Raw genomic sequence first — 23321 nt, forward strand, 5'->3', positions numbered from 1 at the left:
CAACCCTCCCCCAAGGTCCTCAAGCTCCCAATTTACTCAGGAGATCTTGTCTTTTTCTACTCCCCATGTAGATTAGATCTATGTAAGTCGCTCTCAGTGTCCTCATTATTGTCTAAATTCTCTGGGATTGTGGTTTGTAGGCTGGTTTTCTTTGCTTTATGTTTTAATGTTTTCTTAATTTGTTTACTTGGACAGGTGGGTGTCCTTAGGTTGTTGGATCGCTCAGAACTGGGGAATTCTGTCTTAAAACTCTCTAAATAACATTTTGGTAAGTCAAGACAGGGAAATACGTGCCTTTTAAGAATCAGATTCTTATAGCCAGTCAATAGGTGATGGAGAATAAAATGAAATGCCTTATATATCTGATGGAACTGCTTTTAGTCTAAGGACTTTCAAAAAATTTCTCTTTGGCAGAGCTTTCCACTGAAAGGCTCCCTCGTGGGCGTCTTCCCTCGGGAAGGACCCCGTGCCCAGAGACCAGTCGAAAACACGCAGCTGGATGCAAACAGCAGAAGGTTTATTGGTGGATACGCAGGTACCTGGGCGACAAGTCTCTCGAAGAGCTTGCGCGCCTGCAGGTTGGGGATGAGGGGTTTTTATAGGGGAGCAAAAGCGTGGGTACAGAAGCGTTGTTCTAAAGCCCTCAAATCTTAATACATTGAAGTACTGAGGGGCCTGTATTAGGGCAGCTTCTCTAAGGCCCAGGATTACTGCTAGTGTTAGAGAAATAGGTTCTCGTCGAAAGCAAGATGGGTGCCTGTCAAACTCATACCAGTTGTGCAAGCACACAGTAATTTTTGGTATCATCAAAAATTAACATTGACATGCAAAGCATCAAACCTGTACTACAAACCCATCATCTATCTAGACCAGGAACCAAGTACCAGGTGTCAGGAGTCTTAGGACCCTTAGAGTCTCATTATATAACCTCAGTAAGAGACCAGTCCTCTAAACCCAAGCCTTTTGACTGGTAGCGTTGTCAAAAGCCTCGGATACTGTAGTTTGGGTAGTTTAGGAGCTCGCTTCCTGTGGGAGGCGTGGATCCAGGCAGAGACGCGTACTTCTTTCAGTGGTTTTCAGATCTGGTGTCTCTCCATTTCAAGGGCCTTTAGACAGGGAAAATAAAGGTCTAGAAAGAATAACATCAGGATTATACATTTTATCCGACTCAGTGAGCAGTGGTGGTTCTTTACATAGGATCTCATAAGGGATGAGTTTAAATCGCCCTGGGGTATTCCAAACCTGGAACAGGGCAAAAGGGAAGGAGGGCTGTCCAGTCATTTCCGCAGGTCTCTTTTAGAATTCTATTTTTCCTTTCTACCTGTCCTGACTCTGGGGTTGGTAAGCATAATGTAATTTCCAATCAATCCCCAATTGGGCGGCCAGCCCCTGACTTACCTGGGCAACAAATGCAGGTCCATTATCAGGCCCAATTACCTTGGGTATCCCAAACCTTGGGAAGATTTCTTCTTTGATCTTCTTAGCCACCGTATTGGCTGTCTCAGTCCTGGTAGGAAAAACTTCTATCCAGCCTGAAAAGGTATCTATAAAAACTAATAAGTACTTGTTGCCATATCTGGCTGGCTTAATTTCTGTAAAATATACTTTCCAGTAGGCTCCAGGCCAATCGCCCCTGAGCCTCTTCCCAGGAGCATATATGGAGTGTCCTGCATTAATCATAGCACAGGCCTTGCAGTTTCTGACTACTTCTTCTGCCAAGACAGAGAGTCTGTCATCTGATTTCCTTCAGCCACAGCATCCCAAGCTTTTTGGTGTCTTGGACAAGTATATGTCCTTTTTTGCAGATGTTAACAGTCTGTATATGAATATGGACAGTAGCAAACGCATACCTGTTGTCAGAGTAGATACTGGCTGAGACTTTTTCCTCTGCCACTCATAGAGCTGGTATCAAAGCTGCAAGTCCGGCCTTTTGTGCCAACGTCCTTCAGGGAGGCTATGCCCAAGCCATTTGCTTCCCATCCACCACTGCTGTCCCCGCCTTCCGCTTACCTTCGATCACGAAACAGCTGCCATCCGTACACCAGCTCGGACTTTCAGGCCAAGGCTGATCCTTCAGATCTGGTGCCAGTTTCTCAGCGCATTGATGAGTAGACGAGGTGTCATCAGTCTCAGGCAGCAGGGTAGCGGGATGGAGGACAGCAGGGGGAGCGGAGGTCACTGGTTCAGTCAACAAAGGCTTTAATCATCTCCAGCCTGGTTTGAGTAAACCGGATCTGGGCCTTCAGCTTTGTTAGCAAGTCTCTTTCTAATAAAGATGGGACACTCGGGGATAACCAGGAAGGAATGAGTCACTTGTCCTCTCCCCAAATCTACAGTTCGTGAGGTGGTCCACAGATATTGTTTCTGTCCAGTTGCTCCAATTACTATAGTCTTTTTATTTTTTAGCTTTCCCAATGGTTGTTACAGCACAGAGTGCTCAGCCCCTATGTCCACTAGAAAATCCATAGGGGTCCCCTCCATAGTCAGGGTTACCCTAGGCGCAGGGGAGCGCGAGCCCCGTCCCCTCTAATCATCTTCTTCTAGGACCAGTACCTTAGAGTCCCTTCCTTTCTTCTTTGGGCATTCTCTTGCCCAATGTCCTTTTTCTTTGCAATAAGCACATCGTTCTTTGTCCAAGGGGTGCCTGTCCATCTTCATTTTTTTTTGGTCTTCTGTTGCCCAGGTTCCCTATCTGTCTAGTTCCTATCTTTCCTTTCTCTCCTACCATTGCGGCCAAAATTCTATCAAATTTCTCTTTTGTCTGTGATCCCTCCAGTCCTCTTTCTTCTGCCTCTCTCTCTCTCTCTCTCTCTCTCTCTCTCTCTCTCTCTCTCTCTCATGCTTTTCTTTCTCCGTCTCTCGCTTATGAAACATTTTCTCTGCCTCCTTAATCAAATTCTGCAACCTTTTTAACCATAATATCTGATGCTGACTGTCCTATAAAGGCCATAGGTACCATAGACCTCCTTCTGCCAAGACAACCTCTGAGGGTCTATGGGGAGTATAATGTCTGTAAGCCTCCTTTAAATGCTCAAGAAACATAGATAACAGAGCCCTGCGGTGATGGACTGTCAGCTGCTCCTTACCTGCTTTAAGTTGGACCTTAAAAACATACATGGGGACCTAGATAAGGCCCATCTGTTTACATATTTTTTAACCAAAATTTCCCTTGCTTTTAGACAACACAGCAAAAATTTCTCTTGCTTTTTAGACAGCATAAAACTCTTACCAAAGTCTTTCTTGTGTTTTTTTTTCCAGTGGGGATATATGGCTATATTTTAAACAAGAACAGCATATAAAATCCTATACCAGTGTGAAACATCTGAGATCAACAATAGGCTCTTTCTTAAAAAAAATGAAACATTAACCAATGATAATTTTTAAACAATAACAGTACATAAAATCCTGTACCAGTACGAAACATTTGAGACCAGCAAAATTTTTTACATTAACCGACAATAATTTGTGACCAGCCTCTATAAATGATGACAGATATTTATAACATTTATAACCCATAGGATCTGAAAGAGCTCTTCATAGGTGGAGTTAAGCCTTGGCCAGCTTTGACCAGAGGTTTGAGACACACAGCTCCCAGCTCATTGAGGAAAAAAGATTGTTAACATCTTTGAGTCATAGCAATTATCCAGCCCAGCCATCCACGTGCTTGGGGCTGAGGCTGACTCTTTTTTTCTCTCTCTTTTTTTTTTAATATACCCTTATGTTTATGGCCATATCTCTAAAGTCTTGTAAGTGAACATAATATCAAAGTCAAGAAGTCATTAAGTCTAAGTCAGGACAAAGGCCTTACATGGACGGACAAAAACATCAAACAACCCAAACACTTTAAGCTGCTTCATGGGTGTGACCAGCCCCGAGTTATTCATCAGGGCCCGCAGCCCGCAGACGGCGAGGGGGGGGGCGCCTTCGGGGCCGCGCGGGGAGAAAGACATTGGAAGGCGGCGGTGGGCGTGCAAGCGCAAGGGGCCGCAGAGGAGTGCCAGGCCGCGACCATAGCCCGAGTCCTCGGTCCCGCAAAACAATGGTAGCGTGCGGCGGAGCTCTCCTGGCCCGGGGTGGCAGGGGCGGGGCGGGGCCATTGCCTCCTCCCCCATTGGAGTCCCGCCCGCGATGGCTCGCAGGCCGAGGGCGGGCAGTTGTGGGCGGGGACTCTGCTGCTTGCCCTGGGCTCGCCGGCAAACCTCGCTCTCCGCGGCGGGGAGGCCAGGCAGGCTACCGGCTCTCATGGTTCCCGGCCGCTCGTTAAGGCCTGGGCGCCCGGGAGCTGGGTCCGCGGTGGGCAGTGGCATTAGCGGAACGGCCGGCATCCGGGCCCCGGGGGCCCATTTCCCCAGCCCCCGCGCACGCTGCCGCGCTGGGGGTGGATCATAGGCCAAACTCTCTCAGGTGCCTATCTGTAGTAGAGACTGCCCCCTGCTGGTGTTTCAGTAAACAAACAGACAAACCACATGCACAATAAGACGAACCGGCCGACAATCAAACACGCTGCGCAAATGGAGGTTACAGAGGGGCTCCGGAAACCCCGCCTCCCAGACGAACCCCGACGCCTCGGACAAACGTCCTACACTGGTCGTGGGTTCAAACAGACGAACCTCGTACCCCTCCATCGGACAATAGTCCGACTTTGGTCGTGGGTTCAAACAGATGAGCCCCAAAAAGAATCGAGCTCCCAGACTCCCTCAGGACGTCTCCCGGGGTGCGGGGGGAAGTTTCCAAGCCCGTCAGCTCCTTCCGAGGCCCGCCAGATACAGATCGGCCCAGCTGAGTCGTACAGATTCAGATTCGCAGCGCAACAATCAGATGCAAAAGATGACAAATACAGAACATATGACACATATGACATAGAACATGGAATGCTGGCCAGCTTACCTCACCTCCCAGCGGTGGTTCGGCGGTCTCTGGGACAGGGGCCTCAATTCCCGGCCCATGCACCAAATGAAAGGCTCCCTCGTGGGCGTCTTCCCTCGGGAAGGACCCCGTGCCCAGAGACCAGTCGAAAACACGCAGCTGGATGCAAACAGCAGAAGGTTTATTGGTGGATACGCAGGTACCTGGGCGACAAGTCTCTCGAAGAGCTTGCGCGCCTGCAGGTTGGGGATGAGGGGTTTTTATAGGGGAGCAAAAGCGTGGGTACAGAAGCAGAAAAGCTTTCATTTCATTGGTCAGTTCAAATAAGGCTAAGCTGAGTGGCACATTCTTGACCTTTTACCTAAATACCAAGGAGGGGGTTGTCCAGACCCACCTGGAGGGGGTTGTGCTACCTGTTTTTCTTATCTCTTCCTGCCTTCCTAGCTTGGCTGGCGATTTGCACAGCCCCTGACTTGTGACGAGCCTCGCTTTCTACGTGACTCAGGCCTCGCAATCTTCTCTTTCTTTGTTCCTATGACCAATCCATCCTGTCTCGCAGCCAGATAAGGCTGTCTTTGCTCAGGTGTCTTTGCTCAGCATCCCGGCCTTTAATGAAGCTTGCTATCTGAAAACCTTTGCAGAGCGTTATAACTGTGGTTAAAGTTAAAACCACAGTTTTAACTGTGACCCCAATGAAGTTGGGGTCCTTCACCACCACTATTTGGTGATTCACAAAATTAGGTGCTTGAACCCTTTTTTTGTCATCCAAGTTTTTCATCTTCTCTACAGCATTCACAACAAAATTCTTGGAAAATGATAGTACAATAATTACAGTTGATGTGGGAGAATTGTCTGTATTCTGTCAATCATATTTTAATAAAACGCTGATTGGCCAGGCAGGCAGTATAGGTGGGAAAGCCAGACAGGAAGAGGGGTGGAGCAAAGAGACTGAGAGTATTCTGGGAAGCAGGAAACTCCATCCACGATTCCTGTGCAGACCACTGAAGAGGCAGCATATAACTTGCCCAGCTGAGAAAGGTACGGAGCCATGTGCTAATGTAGATAAGGATAATGGGGTAACATAAGTTATAAGAGTTAACAAGAAGCCTGACCTAATGGACCAATCAGTTTATAACCTTATGGAGTCCTGTGTGTAATTTCTCTTTGGGATTTGCCGGCTGTTGGGGTACTGGGCGGGACGGAAACCCCAACAAGCTGGCCCCTCATGTTACATACAGTTCTTTCTTTCTTTTTTCTTTCTTTCTTTCTTTCTTTCTTTCTTTCTTTCTTTCTTTCTTTCTTTCTTTCTTTTTCTCTCTACCTTTTTTCCTCCCTCCCTCCCTCCTCCCTCCCTCCTTCTTTCCCTCCCTCCCTCCCTCTCTCCTCTCTCTTTCTCTCTCTCTCTCCTTCCTTCCTTCCTTCCTTCCTTCCTTCCTTCCTTCCTTCCTTTCTTTCTTTCTTTCTTTCTTTCTTTCTTTCTTTCTTTCTTTCTTGAGTTTTTGGAGACAGGGTTTCCCAGTAGCTATGGAGTAAGTTCTGGAACTCGCTCTGTAGACCAGGCTGGTCTGGAACTCACAGAGATCCACCTGTCTCTGCCTCTCGAGTGCTGGGATTAAAGGTGTGAGCAAACACCACCCTGCCAAATGTACAATTTCTAAAATAATAGTCTCAGCAGTGATTTTGTGTAGGAGGAGGCCACTTGTTGGCTCCAGGCCACTTAGCCCTGAAACAATCACACAGAAAGTATATTAAATTAAATCACTGCTTGGCCCATTAGCTCTAGCTTTTATTGACTAACTCTTACATATTAATTTTACCACTTCTATTAATCTGTGTATGGTCACATGGCTGTGACTTACCGGCTAATGTTCTGTCGTCTATCTCTGGCGGGGCTATATGACTTCTCTCTGACTTCACCCTTCTTTCTCCCAGCATTCAATTTAGTTTTCCCTGCCTATCTTTATTCTTTTGCCCTATAGGGCCTAGCCAATTTTCTTAATTAATTAACCAATCATATTCACAGCATACAAAGGAGAACCCCACATCACTTTTGAAATGATATTATTTGAGCATTTGAGCATGCTAGGTCAGAAACATGGGTAGAGAAACTTGCATCTTTTTACCTTATCAGAATTTATTGACTAGCAATACATTTGCAAGTTGGGTCAATTAACTTGGCTGCAATTTGCCAGATAATTTCATTTTCACTTGATTGCTCGTCATTACCAAATACAGGATCTTTTATTCCAACCACACACCACACTTTACACAATAACTATGCTGTAATATCTATGTCTGTGACTATCAAGGCTACAGAATGGCTACAAAAAGGGTTACTGTGACCAGAGAGTTGAAAGAGTTCAAATAGACCTTAGTGGGAAAGAATCAGGAGGCTTGATTCAAATGCAGAGACTCCCTGCAGGTGGTTTGATAAGATGCTGAGGAGCTCAGTTGGAGAGCTGCTGAAGGGCAGGGAACTGCTGCAAACATCGAGGGCCAGCTGAGTCAAACTGTGGAGGTGCCAGACTGTGGAGATAAGGTGCAGGACAGATTAGTGTACAGCAATTCAATCCCTGTGGAAATCGGGCATTCTAAGCCGGTTGGTCCCTTGAAGTATACCCAGATTTATTTTTTTTCTCTCAAAATGTGTTTGGGCTTTACAACTTTATGTTTCTATATTCCTGGACTCTTTAAGGAAGTTGCTTTGCTTTGTGTTGTTTTGTTTTGATTCAAATAAGTTTCATCATTCCTTCTGATAACTATCTCGAATACCTCAAATATTCACTTGAAGATAAAAAGTTGAATTTAGCAACGGTGTGTTAACTCTTCTTTCCATCTGATATAAAACATCTGAAAGACATCATATTAAAGGGCAAAGGTTTGTTTTGGCTCCTGTTTTCCAAGATTTCAGTGCAGAGTCAGTGGTGAAGTAGAATGTTATGTCAATGAGAGCAAGGGGATAAAGAGGCTATTTATCTCATGAAGTAAGACAGCAGGAGGAAAGAGAGACAGAGATGGAGACAGACAGACAGAAGACAGATCACTCAGGGTTAAAATATGCCCTGAATTACCTCCTTCAACTGGGTCCTCCCCAATAGCCCATTAATCTTACTTTGTTATATAAAAAAAAGAGTTGGAAATGTTATCATACCACATATAGCCTTAAGCATAGATAAAAGCTAGAGGTCCTAAAACTGGAAAAGTGAATCTGGGCATGAGAGAATAAATATATATATTAAAGCAGGTAGATTCAGTTTTGTCTCATCATACTAATACCTCCCACAAAGAGTACATGCTAGTTTGTATAATAATAATAATACCAATTTTATATTGGCGGCAATGGGACTAGAGTATGGTCTCAAAGTAACATGTTTTACATTGAGAACATGTCTGTTATGAGGTAAAGAGGAAGTCCGAAAGCAGCCCCCATTGCCACAATTTCAGAAACCTGATCTCTGACTGTGATCACAGCTATACCTGAGAGCTCTGTGTGCCCCGTGGTGAATATTTGTTCTTTCTCTGGAATAAAGTCTGCTTATGATTTAATAAACTTTAGTGATCTGCCCCCCCCAAAAAAATAAAAAACAAAACAAAACAAAAAAAAGTATACCCGGAATGATCAGATGACAGGTAGATGGAGCCTTTGCAGGCATAGGTGGCCTCCTGCTTAGGAGTTCAGGGGAGAGGATTACAGGCATCACTGATCTATTGTGTTTGAAATGCTCAGACATAGTTTACTGCTTCAGTTTTAACTGGTCTGTGTGCGCCTATATCAACAATCTCCTCTTCTAGCTTTACAGGCATTACCTCTCACTTTTACCAATAAGTTAGTCTGCTCCAAAATTTTGTGACAGGGCAAGATAGTGCTGAGGTCATTTCAAGTTTAACTAGAATTTGATCTTGATGGGGAATCCTATGGAAAATTTCCAAACTCTGTTCCTGGAACCAAAGGACAGGATGTCCTAGATAAGTTATCGTGTTTCTGTTAAAGCTGCCTGTTTGTCCAGAGCCCCTTCTAGCTAACTGTTTATATTAGCTTCTGTTAAAATTGCTTGCTTCAAACTGCTTGCTTTGGCAGTGCCCCTTGCATCTGCTGAGCGAGATGCCAGGACAAGGTTTTTGTTTTTGAAAACCCCAAGTTCTAGACACATGGGACCACATCTTGGCTCACAAATACAGAATCTGGTCCCAGATGCCTGTAATAAAGACTTTTCATTGGCTATAAGCTGTGTCTGAGTGATCATCTCTGATGGGCTACCCATAACAAGTTAGCACTGGGCAGGTGGTGATGTTCATGTGCCCACATAGGTATAGTCATCCTGCCTCTGTATTTGTAGTTTAAATGGAGTGAAATGCCACTTTAAAGATGGAATCCATCAGGGCAAGGCACAGCATTCCAAACAATATGAAATAACTTAGATCAGCACACAGCCTATGAGTGTGTTTTTTCACCCACAGGATAGATAGAATTTAACTTGGGATTGGACACCAGAGCAGACCAATTGAAACCAATATTATCCTATAAAGGATAACTGAAACAAAACCGTGGAATGGTTGCTCAGTGATGTCTTCAGAGAGAATTATTCAGAGGCAAAGTGGGGTACATAACTAAGGTAGAGATTTGAACTAAAGTCATGTTGGGCCTGGGGTGCTCATCACTAATCCTAGCACTTGGAAGACTACAATAGCATGATTCATTGTTGCAGTCCAGTCAGGTTACACAGAAATACCCGTTCTTAAAGTTAAAACAAAATGGTGTCACTCGTGTTAATTGTCCATCAACTAGCTAACGCTTTGAAGTTGTAGAAAAATCAGTTCTTATGCTTGGTTACATGACACCAAACTCCTTCCACTAGAAATGACTTTGATTTCACACTCACGGGCATAGAAAATGGGAAGATGGCTTCCTGTAGAACTCCTTTTTTGTTGTTTTTGGAACTATAATATAATTACAGCATTTCTCCCTTTTTTTTTTTCGCTCTAAACCCTTCCATGTATCCCTCCTAGCTCTGCTTTAAATTCATGGCCCATTTTTTTTTGTTGTTATAGAATCCTTTTAATCAGATGCTTTCTATCATTGCATTCCTCTAAGTTACTTTTCTTTATGGTAGAATTTCGATGTCCCCCGTAAAGTATCTTGTTGTTTTCACTTACAAGCCTCAACCATTGCTACTTGTCCGTGTCTCACATATGGTCCTATCATTGTGCCAGGGAAGCTTCAAAGCCAGATTGACCAACACTGTAATTTTCTCAGGACTGATGAATGTACCTTGACAAGGGTGGTGTTGAAATAGACTCTTAAGGAAACTTTTGTTAAAAAATATGTTGACTCTTTACTTGAGCTCATGGAGTAATGAAGAGCAATACGAAAACCTGGTATCTTTATTTTGTATGCCATTTTCACTTGAGTCACATGGTTGCATCTGAAGGTTGTCACGGTAACCACCCAATGAATGTCTAACTTCTTCCCTTCAAGGCTGTTGTGGCATTTGCTAATCTTGCAGTCACCTTGGATTCCAGGAACAGTGAATCTTTACAAGTCTGACCACTTTCAATGTAAGACTCATTTCCAATGACAGAAAGGCTCCTTACTGGAACAGATCATCTTGTAGGAATCAGATTGGGCACCTTATCTCATTTATACTCAAATCAGAAACTCATGTCAATATTAGACAGATGAACTCAGGTCATTGGACACCCTTTTTGTTTTCTCAACACACTGATTAAATCTTTTCTGTTTCTGTTTCTTTTCTTTTTCTGTTATTAAATAATGTATCGACATAAACTGCATGCAAATACACACATCACACACATTCACAGGCATATACTCACATCTACTTAAAAATGTATGCTAGCAAAATCAACACTTACTGCCCACCCCACCCCCCCACACACAGGTAAGTATCCACAGGAGAGTAAGTGAACAGAATTTTATGGCTCAACAGGGTCACTGAAAACGAGGCAAGTGTAATGATTTCTTTTTGGAAAAAATAACAGTATTTTCATGTTCAAATACTTTGTTTGATAGTATCTTAATGTAGAATCTTCTTTGTGTTTCAGTTTAGTTGTTTGATGCATCTAATGATGTAAATATTAATCTACTTATAAACATATTTTGTAAAATCTGTAATACTCATACATAAAGTCATACATAGCTGTGCAAAGTTGTTTAAGTATAAACGGAAACTATCAAAATAGTCTCATATTTGGAGGTAATTATAAGTTGATGTGACTATGATTTGAGATATTCTAAGCAAGACCTGATCTGCAAGATGCCCTTGCTGCTCCTTGGTATAACCTGAGAAATAGCACTGGAAATGGAAGTGATACTTAGTTACAACAGCAGTACAGGGAGGAAGGAAGATGGGAGACACTGGTGTGGAGGATTGGAGGAGGAGATGGAGCTTAGGACCCAAGAAGGAAGGCTGAATTTAAAAATTCACATTTAAAACAACTAGTGCAACACTAATTACTATCATGGATGAGAGTAGTTAGTTTTGTTTTTCAGTATTTTCCACAAAATGAGTATTTAAGCAATAGATAATTTCATACAGAGTGAAAATATGAAAAGATGTATGTACACTACAGAAATAATGATTGGAAAATGTGCATCATTTTCTCCCTACTTCACACTGGACTGATTCTGAGCTATGTGATGCATTTAAAATCATTTTCATATAAACATTTTTTTAAATTAAGAAATAATGATCTGGGGATTTTTTTTAAAAAAAAGAATATAGAATTTTTTCATCTAAATTTCTGAATTATGTGGTATTTTCATGTTTGTAAAAATATATTCAAAATAAAGAAAATCTATTATTTTCCCTCCTTTTGTAAATATAATTACTTTCCAGAAAAAGATGTGATGACACAGCTAGCTAGTGCTCCAGTTCTGCAAGGAAATGCTCTTTAGTTTGTGCCATATAATTATTCTACTCTTCTCCTGTGGATGTGTGTGGATGTGGGTGTTACTGTATTCTCCACCTGCTAATAGGTAAGTGACAGTTGATAATCTGATATTGCCACACACAGTGAGTACATATGAAGTATCTTCTTTGTTTCTTCTGCTATGCTGTCATCGCCTTTGTTTTATATTAACATATGTTCATTATAAATATGAATAAATTTCATTGTGAAATTTTTATACATGTATATAATATATTTTGTTCATATGCCTCCCAATTTCTACCTCTTGTCACCCTCTCATTCCAACTGATCTATTTTCCTTACTAGTCTGATATGGGATTCTCTTCTGTATGCTGTGAGTATTTTTTTATTGCCATTGGTAAATAAAGAAGCTGCTTTCAACCAATGGCTTAACAGTTTTGAGTTAGGAGGGAAAACTAAACTGAATGCTGTGAGAAAGAAGGTAGAGTCAAAGGGATTTATATGTATCTGCCAGAGGGGAAGATGGAGTTGTCAATTGGAATGTTGCTGGTAGGCCACAAGCTTCATGGTAAAATATAAAATAATGGAAATGGGTTAATTCTAGATGTAGAATATAGCAAGCAATATGCTAATGTGATTGGCCAAGCAGTATATTTAAACTATATTTAAAATATAGTTTATTAAAATATATTTAAACTATATTTAAATAATACAGTTTCTGTGAGATTATTTCGAGTCAGGGCAGTTGGGAAATGAACTAGCAGCCTTTGACAATGCTAGTCTCCATTCTACATTCATCTTTTATGTGTGTGTGTGTGTGTGAGAGAGAGAGAGAGAGAGAGAGAGAGAGAGAGAGAGAGAGAGAGAGAGATTGCACTTGTACTTAGGCTTGCTTATGAGAACATTGGTGAAGAATTGCACAAGCATAAGAAGCATGCTAGTGACTCTACCATTGAAAATGTCTCTCCTTCCCCAGCAACTGTTTACCCTCATGGAGGGTCAAGGCTTTATGAGCTCCTCTGCCCTCGATAATGGAGTTGATGTGACCAGTCACATACAATTCTCGGTGCTTAAAGTACAAGTATGCAACAGCTACATTATGCTCCGGAAGTCCACATTCCATGACACTTCACCCCTTCCTCTGGTTCTTGCATTCTTTCCTCCCTGTTTTCCAAACTGTTCCTCAAGACTTGGAAGGGATGGCATATATGTCTTGTTTAAAGTTCAGATTTTAACAGCTATTCTCACATTTTGTCAAGTCCTGAGTATCTCCAATTACACTTCCCAGTGCAAAAGTATGTATTATAGTTAGGGTTTCTATTGCTGTGAAGAAATACCATGACCATGGCAAATCTTATAAATAAAGTATTTTATGGGTTGCTTACAATTCAGAGGTTCAGTCCATTATCATCACGGCAGGACAGGGTGGTGTGCAGGAAAACATGGTACTGGAAAGGTCTACGGATATGAAGGTAACAGGAGGTGGTCTGAGTGTCACAGTGAGCAAAGTTTGAGCAAATGAGATCTCAAAGCCCACCCGGATAAGGACACACTTGTTTCAATGAGAGCATACCTACTTCAACAAGGTCAAGCCTCCTAATAGTGCCACTCCTTTGGGGGTCATTTTTTTTCAAACCAACATAGGAGCTTCTTTGACCGATGTTGGTAGCAACACAAATCTGTGGGCATAAATACAAATATTCAGAAGTCAATTAGACAGACACATTAAGCAAATTTAGCAAAACGAAGCAGTATTTTCCCCATTAGCAGTTATGACCTTCCCAGCCATAGACTTTTGACATAATCATTTTTATATAGAAGACAGAAACATATTTCTTGATTACTGTATGTGACTTTGGTATGAATGTATATAATGGGATTCTGATTTATGAACCTCAAGCAAACTAATATACTTGATGGTTATCTCATGTGTTTTATTTCTCAGCCATTTGATTAAAAGCAGATGTCTCTGACACTGTGGGTATGTACCTTAGTGTCAATGAAAAGGCAAAATGGTACTTGCCATGGAAAAGGGAACAGCTCTGTGTGTGTGTGTGTGTGTGTGTGTGTGTGTGAGAGAGAGAGAGAGAGAGAGAGAGAGAGAGAGAGGTGAAAGAGTAGAACAACGACCAATGACATGGTGTTTAAAGATAAACTTTCCCCGTGTACACTACCTCTAGTACCAACCACACCTCTTTCCACATTACTGGTCCCGATGTTTAACAAACAGAAGTTGCAGTCAAGCACTGATTTTTGTTAACTGTATTTCTGCTCCATTTAAGTTCCGTTCTGTGCTATTTCCCCTGTCCTCTTCCCTTGCTATTCTCTTTTGTATATATTTTTTCTTTTCTTTGTTTTTATTTAGTGCAGATTTTAAAATATCTGTTTTTTGTCTAACAATACAATTGGATATAGTGAAAAATGTAATCTCTTTCTTGTGCCTTTTCTGGAAATGAATACTGATACACTAATAGCTTCCTTCTTGTATAAACATACAGTTTTATTTTTGTTCTTTAACATAAAACAGCCCATGCCTATCAAATTGCTTTTTAACCTTATTTCTATTTTACAAATGTACTTTCTCCAAGTAATTAATTTTATTTTTCTTCTTATGTTTTTTTTATTTCTATAATATGGATAAATATGCACAGAATTTGATACGCTGGTAAAATTTCACCACAAAAATTAGTAGTTCCCTTTTGACAGAATACATTCCAAAAAAAGCTAAATACACTTACAATTTAAATTTATTTTTAAAATAAAAATTGTATTTACGTATAGGCATTCAGAATGGTAACAAAAAGCTGCATTTTTTTTTTTGCAGTTACAGAGTGGTGTTCAGTTAACAAAACAACAATTATTTTCATTTAAGCTGCATCAGAGACAACTGAAGGTGGAAAACAAAATCTAAAACCAAACAAAAGCAACAACAAGAAACTACCATCTCCACATATAACTAATTTGTGCTGTGCACCAACCAGAACCTGCTTTAAATTTCCATGTCCATTTACAACCTCTAGACTGTACCAGGTAAGGTTAGTGCCTATTAAAAACACCACAGGACAGGGCTTTCTAAAGACATATTTGGTAGTGTGTTACTTATAATAAAAAGACACTGACTGTACAGTTTAAAAAAATAAGAAGAAAGACTGTGCTAGAATCAACTTATCATTATCATCATCTTCTTCTTTGTCTTCCTCTCCTCTCCTTTTTCATTCTCATTCTCCTCTTCTTTTTCTTGCTCTTTTCAGACATGACCACCCCCTTTTTCGCTGCATTGGGCTTTCCTTTAGCTCTGTAGGCAGCAACATCCTTTTCGTGCTTCTCCTTCAGCTTGGCAGCCTTCTGTTTGTAGGGCTGCTTGTCATCTGCAGCAGTGTTGTTCCACATCTCTCCCAATTTCTTTGCAACAGCACAAATGGATAAACCAGAATGTTCGTCTTTGATTTTGGGGTGATACTCGGAACAAAAAGACTGAAAAAGGCCTCTTGGGTGCACTGAAGTCCTCGAACATCTTTTCTGGTCTCCTGTTTGGGGTGGGGGGATAATGTAGGTTTTCATTTCTCTTTCATAATGAGCCTGTCAGCCTTTGCCATGTTTTCAGATTTCCCCTTTTCTTTAGCAGACGTGGTCCTCCACCTTTCTGAGCACTTCTTCAAGTACACTGAGGAGTTGACGGAAGCATCCTGGTGTTTCTTCTTGTGTTCCTCCCTGGCAAGTTTGCACAAGAAATGTATATGAGGACATTTTGCATAGGAGAATCCTCTTGCCTTCTTCGAAATTCCTTTGCTCATATTTAGTTGATCTTCATCAGTGAGGTACAGAGTTTGCCAGTACCTGTCTGGCTGATTGTCTCTGTGTTTTCTCTAACATAATTTAAATTTAATAGATACAATGGGGTAATAATTTAGAAGGTTCAAGAAGTTTATATACCAACTTTCTCTCTGTAGAAGTATGGAAGTCTTTCCCTGTATACTCCTGTCAGTAGTGGATATTATTTATGTCTTGTTTCCAATTAAACGTGTGAAAATTACTTTTAATACTTTACTTTTATATGTGTATGAGTTATGTGTATTTGGGTATAAATACAGGCCCACATGTACTTATATATACTGTTTGCAGGCCTGGTGTGCACAAAGGTCGTGGGAAGGTGATAAATCCCCTGGAACAGGAGTTAAGGAAGGTTGTAAAGTGACCTGTGTGCTGGAAACCAAATTCTGCTCCTCTGCAACAGCAGTGAGTGTTAACTATTGAGCTGGGGTCGCCTGAAAATTATGTTTCACTTTAGAAACAAACATTTTTCCATAATGAAATTCTTTATTTTTATCTTTTATGAGTTCTCTTTTAATATTTATTTCATTGCTCATTTTGTATAATTTGAATTTTGTTACTGACTCATACTTTTAAGAATATTATTTTGGACTAAATGTACATTATGGTATACAAAAATGCTGAAAGAATATTTGTTACAAGAAATGTTTTTGACTTTACCTTCAAAAACATTCCCATAAATTAACATCGATTTAGTAAGACTAATGCATGTAGGAATAAGTTTGAATATTCTAACTTGATTATGTCTCTTTCTTTTTTAAAAATCTCTGAAGCAAAGCTGTAGAAATTTATAGATATACTCAGCAAAATCAGCAAAAACACTTCATAAGCCTGACACAGAAAATAGAAGTCTCAAATTACTGAACCCAGAAAAGAATATTACTATCCATAACACTAAAAGACAATAGTAGAGAATACTATATAAAACTGCATGTCAACAAATGGTTGTGTCTGGGGACATAGCTCAGTAATTGAGTACTTGTACAATGAGTTCCAAGTTCTGTGCTCCATACCCAGGACCTACACAAAACAAAAGAAAACACCAAATAGGATAACTTAGGCAAAGTTAATGAATTTCTATACAGACACAAGCTACCAGTAAAAGACATACTGGGATTACCTGCATAAAAGGTCAACAGATTAGTAATTTAAGGTTCCCAGGAAGAAAAATCCTAGGACCAGATGCTGAATTAGGCCCAAGTTTTAGAGAACAGGTTCTGTGAATCCTCCACAAAATTAGTTGATTTGAAGAGAGTAGTATTACCAAGATCTCTGAGACAGAGCCCAAGTGAACCTGCCATCACTGAGAATCTCTATGGGCACATATTCCTAAATCCTGAACAGAGCCTTAGCAGTCTTTATAAGAGCAGCAGATAGCAACGGTAATACCTATAATGAAGTGTGACTTAGAAAAATAAGGTCACTGAGCTCTAAATATCAATGAACTCAACGATTACATTAGCAGAGCAAAGGGAAAAACACTTGATTTTTTTTCTAGAGACCGAAAAACACCTGGAGAAATCCAACATCCATCTCCTTGTGATTAAAATTATCAGCAACGTGGTAACAAAAGGGGACTTTCTCGAACAATACAAAAGGCGTCTGTGAAAACTCCACAACTAGTATTATTGTTGTCCCCTAACATGGGGAACAAAGTAAGAACATCTGTTGTCAGAGCTTCTACACAACAGTGGGCAGGAAGTTTCGGCTAGGGCTATGAGGTAAGAAGTATGTGGAGAAGGCACAGAGGTAGGAGACGATGAGGGGAAACTATTTCTACACACCAGTGACTTGATCTTTAGAAAACAACATTAAGAAAATGACCGCCTTTACAACAGCATAAAAATTACAGTGTTCATCAACAGATATGACACAACACAAAATGTGCCCAAAATGCTATTATAAAATATTTTTGAAAGAGCTAATCATGGAAACGACAATATTCTGTAAATTCAAAACATTGTAGAGATGTAGTTCCTATTTCTGTAGGGAGTGGAAAACCACTCCCACCATCCGTATGAAAATGAAAAGCAAAACAGCCTGGAAAGGGACAGAGAAAGCTGAACTCACCCTGTCTACTTTCCAAACTTAGGACAGTTACAGCAATCAGGACAGTGGAAAATTGGCAAATCGGCACAAGTGCCGACATAAAGATCAATAGAACAGAGCTGAGGCTCCAGAGGAAATTATTTTACTTAATGTCTAAAGGGATATTTTTTTAGATGGGTTCTGTAAAAATCCGGTATCAATAAAAACCAGTAGCAAAAAGTCTTCCATTAAGTACTGGTGCAGGAATGAGCATTTTTATATAAAAAAAAATGTTGGAAATGTTTAAAGCAGTTTATAATCCATGTGATCCAGGATGCTCTGTCAGACATTAAGGTGGTAATGATAGGACGCTGCAGAGACCTTTGCCGGGAGAGACATATTCACCACCTAGAAAATTGTGCTAGTCATGGCTATTGTTGCCCCTTTTCTCTCACCACTGTGGATACCCCTTCCCGGATCAGTTGTGGGTTTTGTGTCTCTCAATGGAATTGTTCCCAGCATTGCTCAGCAAGCTGCCACTGCTTGTATCTGTCGCAACCAAGTACAGAATTTTGTTAACTTCGTTCTAATTAACGTAAATGTAAAAAACAAGGAGCTACTTTATCAATTCAGAGCTCGAGTGTGTGCATAAGTAAGGACATAATGTGGCACAGAAATGCATTGGAAATTCAAGTTCAAGCCCAGTTTACAACAAATAAGTTTCAAAAAACTGCTAGGCTTACCTAAGAATCAGAAACACTTTCAGAATAAGGTAGAAAAATAGAATTGAAATATACACATAGATTTTTAACATGAATACCATTCATTTCACAATGAAATTTGTCACTACTAAAATACATTCAATCAACTTTTTGACATTCATTCAGTCTGTCTTTTCCTTCCTTCCTTCCTTCCTTCCTTCCTTCCTTCCTTCCTTCCTTCCTTCCTTTCTTTCTTTGTTTCTTTCTTTTTTTCTTAGCATTGGTAATAAGTTGCCTAAGGGATATAAAGTAATCATTTTCTAATGAGGTAGATTTTAAAACACAGACTGTATCTTAATAAAAGAAGCAGATCCATCTTGTTCTCTATAAATCTTACACATCCTCACCCCCAAAATAGTGTATGTGGGGGGAGATGTGCATCCATCCAATTAGAATCTGTCAGCAGATACTTTTGATAGACTCCGTGATGTTCCATAGTCATCTCAGCGGAGGAGGTAACTGTCTGGTGAAGAAAAGGACAAGTTGTCTTTGGGATACTCCCTGACCTGCTCTCTTTCATAGCCACAAGCAAAGTTTACTTTAGTCTGAAGGTAAAAAGAAAGCCCTAAGGAATAAGAAGGCAGAGTCAGTAGGCCTCCAGAGTAAATCCTGCAGACAGGAAGAAAAGACACAATTAGTATTATGCTCAAGTTATGTCAGGCAGGGAAGAAAATCTTAACTGAAACTTAAACAATTCTGGCTTGTTCCAAACTCAACATATTGTCAAACAGCTCTGTAAAATAGTATTTATTGTTGACATTACATTAAAGATTTATGTCCTACTGTGGCTTCTCCCATATAAAGACTCCAAAGGCTTGAGATTGGTTTTGAATTTGCTTTACAAATAGCAATTGAATTTGCTTTTTCTCTTTTTCCTTCCATGTATGTGCCCTCTTATCACATGGTTTCTTGTAAGGAGTTGACTGTGGACTTCTGGCTTTGTGGATGCGATTTCTATCCTTTTATATGTATTCTGTAACACAGATAGCAGTTGCATAGCCTGTGTGGCCTGTACGGAGGTGGAGACTGTGGCAGCAAAGCATAGGATTGGGAATTTTCAAAAAACAACTTTGAAGAAAAGCTAGGCATAGTGTTGCATGCCTGTGGTTCCAACACTTGTTAGGCTGGATAGGCAGGGATTGAAGTCAGCCTGGGATACTGGTAAGATTCTATTACTAAAAAGCCAAGGGGAGGGGGAGACGAAGACAACAACTACAAAAATAACTGAAGAGAAATGCTTCAGAGCGGGCTCGTGATAAGCTCATTGAGTACAGACACTTGCTGGAAAGCATGAGGCCTTAGTTTAATTTCTGAATCCTTATGGTTGAAAGAGATAACTCACTCTTTCCCATAAGATGCCCTCTGATCACCCATGTGCTTTGTCGTACACAGAGAGAGGGAGAGGGAAAAAGAGAGGGAAGAAGAGGAGAATGGGAGAGAGGGGGGGGGGAATAATAAATAAATAAGAAATGTAATAACTAAATTCTTTAGAAAGCAAAACACTGTTATGGATATTTCTGTAGTAGTATACCTAACGATAATAAAGTACTTATAATAGACACAATGCTTTAACATTTATTGATTTTGTTATCATTGTAGGGTAAATGATATTTTAGCTCCAATATAGAAGTAAGGAAAGTAAGACTTGGTAAAGACTGACTAATGACTTGCCACAGGTACTTAATTAATTATTGATAGAGGTCCTGAGCCATTCACTGAGCAGAATGCCATGTGCTGTCTCTGATGCAGAATAGAATTCTCCCTATCAGTCAAGGTGAAAGAGCCATCAGCACCCTCAGGTTGTAGTGACCTGCTGGCATATAAAATCTGTGCAGCTCTCTGCACATGTACCTGGCATCCAACTGCTTTTCACGTCTCTCTACCTTTATAAACAAATAAAAAACAAAACAGAAATGATGAAGATAAAGACAATGAGTCCCTTTTCTTGTTGGAATCTTACCAAGATAACAAGAATTGGCACTCATGAGTCTTTTAGTCACTTTTCTAATATTCATTCAATTGGGCAACTGGACCCCAGAATGGGGCATGTTGAAATTCACCTGGCTGAGATAGGATTTTTAAGTCCTGACTTGCATCTGAACAAAAGCAGCAGACCTTCAAGAAACTAGAAGAAGTAAACACTGAATTCAAGTCAAGGGAATTGGTGTTTAGTCTGCAGAGCTCAGCAGTGGTATTGCCTCTGGCCAGGTAATTTTTGACCTCCGCAAGTTGTTGGGGTTTTTGTCCATAAAGCCAGGGCATTAAAAGTAGGACAATCAACTTTTTAAACTCCAACTTTCTATGAGTTTAAAACCTGAAGACAAAATGTACCTTTACTATGTCTTCTGTAGTAAAAATTTTACTGAACTGACATGTGCAGTACTTCTTTTATGAGGCTGTGTTAGGAGGTCATCTTGGGCTGTCACTGTGAACAAGAGGACCATCTATGGATGGATCAGGCTGACAATGCAGTGTGTTCAAGCCGGCGTGTGTCTCAGAAATTTCTGGGGATTTAGAGCTGGTCTGGGAATGTGCTCTGCTATTTCTCATGCCAAACCAGAATAGGAGAAGGGTTGAATGGAAGTTCCAATATGGGGATTGGAGGAAGAAATGAGAAAGATTTGGGGAAAGAAAAAGAAAAGATCTGCTCTTGATAATGAGAATTAGGACACAGAGAACTGCCAGTGGAGGACAGTGGCATCTTTTCACTGCTACCTTCTTTGTCAAGAGGTTGAATCTGGGTGTTCTAGTTGCTCACTTTCAAATTCCAAACCAGTAGGTATCTGTATTTATAAGAAGCTGGATCATATATCACTAAAGGCTGAAGAGGAAGTTGGATGGATATGTGGGCTTCTTTCCTTCTATTTTCAGGAAAGTGGGATTCTTTGTTGGGGAAAAATATAAGCTAGTAGCAAAATACCCCAATGGTGTATAAGGCCTCATGGGCATTATCCTTTATCCACGATAGGATATTGGAGCTTTCCAGTTTATGTAGCTGTTCATAGTCATTGTGTGTTCCTCATTGGAATAACCATGTCATATGTTATTCGGCTGGAAGTCACTTTCATGTTGTAAGAGGTATTTCTTGTCATTTCTCTCTATCTTCTGAGTCTTAAGGTTTTTCTTTTCCCTCTCTCAATGTTATCTGTGCTTTAGTAGTGGGGTGATATAGATGAAACTGTCAAAGAATAAAATAAAATAGACTAACGTGAAAGAGGCATGAGAGGTATATTTTATCCATAGTTGAGGATCTTCATCTACAGTTGAAGAGAGAATGCTGCCCCAATTTCATCTCCTAAACTGGTTCATTTTTAGAAGTGTTTTTAGGATGCAAACACTGACAAAAATATATACATATTGTATAAGCCTTTGCTTTTTAGAAGAGAAGATGGATAAAGTTAAAAAATGTTGGATGTGTCAGTCCCATTTTGTCTGGAAGACACTATTTCCTTGGCATTTTACATCTTCTCTGGTTCTTACACTCTCTATGCCTTCTCTTTCACATAGTTCCCTGAACTTTGAGGGGAGAGTTTTGATGGAGACACCCCAATTAGGGCTGAGTGTCTCAATGTCTCTTATTTGTTGCAAATTGTCCAGCTGTAGGTCTCCACGTTAGTTGCCATCTACTGTCAGAGGAATCTGCTCTGATGGTGACTGATGTATGAATATAATGCACAACACTGCTATAGGAGTATAGCACAGTATCTTTAGAAGTCATTTTATTACTTTTAGCAGAAAAATAGTATGTGCTTTCCCATTAAGTCTATGGTCTATTGAGCTCCCTTACTTTAAACAAGAAACTATCAACTATCTCCAACTGACAGCTTCTTGCAAAAGAAAACTTTGCATTACTTTCTTCCGTGGAACCTCACTGAGTATACAAACCACACTTAAGGGCAACCCCATGCCCCATGTTAGATGGTCAAGACAAAACAAGATAAATGGTATTTGGTATTTTGGAGATTTTTTTGTCTCGTAATGCTTTATTTTGGACATTTTTAATTTACACTAGTCTTTTCTGTTTGTATTTTATTGCTTCAGAATTTGTGGGGTTATTTTTGTTGCCTTATTTTTGATTCTGGTTTTTATTTTTCCAGACAGGGTGTTTCTATGTAGGTTTTGGAGCCTGTCCTGGAACTCGTTGTATAGAACAGGTCAGCCTTGAACTCACAAAGATCCATCAGCATCTGCCTCCCAAATGTTTGTGTTTTTCCTTGAGATAAGTGGAGTAGAAGCTGCTTATTGTTTCCCAGCTGTCCAGACCTGAAATAAGCAGACAGAAGCTTTATTAATTACAATAATCTTTGACCAATAGCTTAAGCATATTTCTAGCTAGGTCTTATATATTAAATTAACCAATTTCCATTATTCTGTGTATTACCATGAGGCTCGAGATCTACCAGAAAGGTTCTGACTGACGGCTTGGTTGTCTTTCTTCTCTGGCGGCTACATGGCTTCTCTGCTTGACTCTGCCTACTTTCTCTTTATATCTCTTCCAGTCTGACTATATTTTGTTAAGTCACCGGCTGAAAGCAATTTCTTTGTTAACCAATGGCAATAGGACATATTCATAGTATACAGAGGGGAATCCCCATGTCAGATAAGAACTGGGCAGGAAGTTGGTTTAGATATGTGGCACCCTGAGCTGGTTCTCCACAAGTTCACGCTGACCCTTCCCTACAGCTGGGAGCATCGGACTCCTGAAAAATGGATGCTGGCTAGAAAGAAGTAAGAAAGAGTGTCCCAGGGATAATGATGTCCAATTCTGTTCAAGGTCAGCCCCATCAGACTGCCAGGAGGCAAAGACCTTTAATTTAACAGTGTCCTTTTCTCTCCCCGCAATACAGCCCAACACATATTTGCTTTTCTAATTGAAGTGAACTAAAGTTAATCTCATTATGGGAACCTGATAGTCCTTCAGGTATGTGGAGTCTCCTGAGTGTCACA

At 40.5% G+C, this 23321-nt stretch overlaps 1 long non-coding RNA gene and 1 pseudogene across 1 annotated transcript; both read right to left on the reverse strand.

The window, feature by feature from the left end:
- Positions 1-771: 771 nt before the first annotated feature.
- Positions 772-5574, reverse strand: LOC148121167 (uncharacterized). The gene is made up of 2 exons (XR_015738576.1): positions 4888-5574; positions 772-1129 (listed from the first exon to the last, which is right to left on the reverse strand). It is a non-coding gene; the product is annotated as an uncharacterized LOC148121167 (long non-coding RNA).
- A 9308-nt stretch (positions 5575-14882) lies between these two features.
- Positions 14883-15563, reverse strand: LOC125387589 (high mobility group protein B1 pseudogene; annotated as a pseudogene).
- Between the last annotated feature and the right edge of the window lie 7758 nt (positions 15564-23321).

Source organism: Myodes glareolus, chromosome 8, assembly GCF_982192425.1.
Source record: "Myodes glareolus chromosome 8, mMyoGla1.1, whole genome shotgun sequence".
Taxonomy (NCBI): domain Eukaryota; kingdom Metazoa; phylum Chordata; class Mammalia; order Rodentia; family Cricetidae; genus Myodes; species Myodes glareolus.